Source organism: Parasteatoda tepidariorum, chromosome 9 (assembly GCF_043381705.1).
Source record: "Parasteatoda tepidariorum isolate YZ-2023 chromosome 9, CAS_Ptep_4.0, whole genome shotgun sequence".
Taxonomy (NCBI): Eukaryota; Metazoa; Arthropoda; class Arachnida; order Araneae; family Theridiidae; genus Parasteatoda; species Parasteatoda tepidariorum.
This window is the reverse complement of record NC_092212.1, coordinates 57,491,608-57,496,419: the sequence shown is the minus strand read 5'-3', so window position 1 is coordinate 57,496,419 and position 4,812 is coordinate 57,491,608.

The window sequence follows — 4,812 nt, the reverse complement described above, 5'->3', positions numbered from 1 at the left end:
TTTTTTTTTTTTTTTTTTTTTTTTTTTTTTTTTTTTTTTTTTTTTTAAATACGATATTTCGACACCTGAATTTCGAATTTGAGTAAGCACTTTTTGACACGCTCAATTTGCGATTATGCCGGCGTAAATCAACTTTAGTTAATAGTTTTTCTCGGCAGGTGTTACAGTTAGTTGTCTTAGTTCCGGCCCCGCAATTTCCACATCGTTTTTAGAAACTCGATATTTTAAATACTTTTTATTACTGCCAACGTATTCGAAATCGCGCATTTGAGTATTTAAACTTCAATACGAGCATAAATATTTACCGTTCTTATATCATGCCCTGCTTCCCACAGAATTCGCTAATTTTTAAAAGTCAAAGGAAGGCATATTTCTTATGATGAGTGCGGCAATCTATTGATACTTCAGGGGAAAAAATCATTTAATGTCTTTGTTTACATAAATGTTGGTATCTAAATAGTGCAGAATATGTATCGACTATCCATCGCTAGGATTCGAACCTAGTTCTCTATATTGGGATCACAGCAGCCACCACGGTTCTAGATGATTGATAAATTTTCTTATTTGACTGAAATATTACGGGGGAACTTTTTGAGATTATCGAGAAAGACATATCCAACATACCCTGCGCTGTTGAGGTCCATGTTATTCGCTAAAAATTGTTATTTCAAGTGGCGACAAAGCCTTTGAAAAACAGCTTTACGATTTCGAATCAGACTATCAGCAAATTTTATTAATTTAAAATTTTCTATTATAGAAAGTTATTTTATTGACATTACACGAAAAAATAGTTCCTTGGTGATATCTAAATAAGATAAGATTGAAAATTGATAGCATTTGCTTTACGAAAGTTTTGAGCGCTTTTCTAAACGCTGATATACACCTAATTTAAAACTAAGCAACAATTTCTTATTATCTAAAAATAAAACTTTGGTAAATTTTAAGCATTGCTTAACGGAGCTGTGACCAAATTATTATTTTAATTTGTTCAACCCTTTTTAAGTATACTTTCGTGGGTTGTCTACTTCCCAATAACTTAATTTTTAAATGTCTGTAGGAAGCTATTCTTTCACTTATGATTAGTGCAGCTATCTGCTTAAAAATTTAGAAGGCAGAATAATAATAATAAAAAACCTATAAAGGGGGCTTTATTTATTCTAATGTAGGTAACAGTAAAGGTTTGCGTCGGGTCAAGAAGAGATATCAACAATAGGGAGTTATTTTCTTTTGTGCGTTATGCGTTCGTTCAATGATCATTTCTTATAGAGTTTATTTGTAATTGGGTATAACATGAAAAAAAACACAACTACTTCGATTTAGTAGGAACAACATATGACGCAATGCTAAACGAATGGAATTTAGTTGTTGTTTATTTAGTTATTGTTATTAGTAGTTGTTATTTGTTTCAGTTGTTGTTGTTGTTTATTTAGTTGTATTTAGTTTCAATAACTTTTCCTTATAATGCAATAAAATCTGGCGAGCAGCTATTTAAACGATCGAACACTTGGTTTGTTTATTTGTGGCTTGAAGTTAGGCTCGCAGAAAATGCCGTTCATGGGTTAAATTTAGTAGGAACAACACAACCTGTGACGTAGGCTATATTATACCCAATTAAGTTTCCATTCTCAAGCAATTTTTTCGTGAGCGAAAAAATCGCATGCAATGTGAGTGGCCCTGTGAGGAATTGGCGAGTCAACCTTTTATATTGAATTTATTTGCCGAGACCGATCAGAAATGCATGAATCCAGAAAATTTAAACACGGTTCCCAGCAGATCACCGAAGTCAAGCATCACTGGCTGCAGTCAGTGTGCGGGTGGGTGACCACTTGGATCAATATACGTAGGGACCGAGAGTGTGCGGTATTAAACTGTTAACTGTTAAACTGTTCTACAGTAAAGTGCTCAACTTTGCGTGCAGGTCGTCGGGCTACCGAAGCGGTGGTGCCATCCCCTCTGCAGAGGATCAAAATTGTGATGGCATGTCTCGGATCATCCTCAGGGATGTTTCCCGGACCGTCGCCAATAGCCCATTGTGTAGCTCTAGTGCGACGCAAATGAACAACAACAGCAACAGAAAATTGAAAATACCGAGGGCTAGAGCATACAATAAATTTTAGCAGATTTTTGAGTCTATCGAAAGTTTATCTAGTATTTTTTATAAAGATTAGAATGCTTATCTTCGTTTTGAAAGCTTATTTCAATGTATACATTTTAAGAATCCTTTTTTTATTTATTTTTTTTTTCAAAATATAGTTTGGTTTTTTTTCTACCCCGTGCTTTGGGGCTAGTTAACAAAACATATTTTTTTGTGCTTTGTGACCATGGAGTGAACAAGTCATAAAACTAATCACTTAATTTATTGATAAATATTAAAAAAAGCAAGTGAAATAAAATTGAGACAACTTTTAGTCTAAAAATACAGTTAGGAGGTAAGGTATATTTCAGTTTACGATGTTTATTTATTTCACTTTATTTTAGTTTTCGATTAAGTTTAATACACACATAAATACCAACTTCACTTCACTACCAACGGTTTAAAGGGTGATTTTTTCTTAAATGCTTAAAGTGGTAGCAAATATTATGCCTTATCATTTAGTTAGTTTAATAAAATTGATTCACGATGATCTTAACCACCACAAATAATTCAAACAATGTCTTGGTGATGCAGTTAAAGAGTGGCTGTGATTATTCTTATTTTACAAGTTTAACTATTTAATTTGATACCAATTTATTAAAAAATTTTGCTGAAGAGGAGCAGTTAGCATAGCCAAATTTGGTATGAAACTAATATTTTGAAAGTTTATGATCAATAAAATAATATTTATAGATCCCGTACCGATAGTCAACTCCTGAGCAGAAAACACGATTTTTCACAAAAAATTGCGCATTTTTTGTAATAAAATCTGAACTGTCGGTTGTAGAAACACAAATCTGAATACATTTTATAATTTTTTTTTTTTTTTTTTTTGAATTTCATCTCTTATAAGTGAAACCTCTTTGTATAATGAATAGACTAAAATATACAAGTGTTTTATGATATTCCATCCAGTAAAATCAATTTTTTAAAAACCGTTGGAAAAAATATTTACATTTCGTTAAATACCGTAAAATGGATCAAGTAAAATTGTTATTATAAATTTTCTTATTATATCGGTTAAAAATAACAGAGGTTTACAAAAAGAAGTGAATAAATTCAGATAAAAAGGATTTTTCCAATATATTATCTCTTTCTCAAGTAATTATTTGCTAGAATTAGAATCCATGTGCTAGAATAAATTGTAGCACATGGATTTAGCATAATGAAGAAGGTCAAATGTGATTGATAATAATGAAATAAACTATTGTGATTTATTAATAATACTATTTTTTTTCTTCAAAAAATAATCTTATTCGTTGCTTAAATATGAAGACAAAAGTCAGTGGTTTTAATTTCTGCTTATGTAACTTTTGAGAAAGGGTTATTAATGTTAATGTCTTCTTGTTTTGGCTGAATATCGACTATATCTTTTTTTTTTCTGTGTAATATCGTGAAAAAGTTCACCAAAAGGGTAAAAATGAAATTTAGAAGCTTTATCTTGATAGTTTAAAGAAAGAAAAACGATTTGCACAAACAACTTATAAATGCAGCCCATGCTTCTCAAACTTATAATTCAAAGTAAACGGTGTTCCGTTTTAAACCCAGCAGCAAAAAATACTAATGCTTTAAGCATAATATTACACTATTTTGTCCTAGCTGACATTTGTCTTAGTCTTTTTCAGTCATATAACAATAAATTTTTACATTTATTATTACAAAACAAGGACATTTGCAACTACTTTACATTTTGCAAAACAGTAGAATACTGAAAAATTAGGGAAATTCAAGGGGGTAAAATTAACTGAAAAATTCGGGTAAAAATTTCACGGGAGATAGTTCTCAATGGAAAAATTTCATTGGTTTAAAAAATTATGATGAAAAAAGTCGATTTGGTTTGAGAGCTGAAAACAGAACATTGCCAAAGAAAAATTGGACGATATAATAAAGGCGAAAAAAACTGCGACTGCGGTGGCCGCAGTAAGCGATTGTTAATTTCGGTACTCAAGGGCGGCGCCAGTAGGGGGTCAGGGGGGGCTGGAGCACCCCCGTCGGGCATGGCCAGCCCCCCCATCGGGAAAAATTTAAAGTCTCGTCGGGAAAATAGTCTGGTCACATTTTTTTTTCTAAAAAATGTCAAAAATTCATTTACAAATGCCTAATAAAAATTTTTGTAGTTGACTTTTTATTTATTTATTTTTAAGAATTAGTAACAAAATTTAGTAAAATATATTGTAAATTCTATGTAATTGTAGTTTCACTGCACTACTCCTAACTTTGCTCATACATTGTTAAACTAGAGTCCGGATGCGATTAGACATGGTTGAAATTGAAGACTTTTCGAAGACCCATAGAAATCCTTTCCCCTCAAACACATCTTGATTTTCTTGGAAACTTATCTTTCAAACTGCTATTCTTTTTTCTCGAGAACTGAGGAGGGGATAGATAATCACCCCTCTTTACTGGGAGAATAACTGACAAAAGCCTGAGGGACAGAGAGAGAGAGGCAGGTCCTCTTTACAAATTCTTTTTTATGTAACATGTTTATTAATGGTTTATGGGATCACATAATTGCTTTGTGAAATTTTCAAGCAAAATGAAAGTAAAAGAATAAAATAAAAAAAATTCAGTTTTAATTTTTTCATTTTTTTAATACTTTTAAATGAGGAAAATCATTTACTTATTCGGATTCAAGGTTTATATTTTAATCAACGCATTAAATAAGCAGTCGGAAAAAA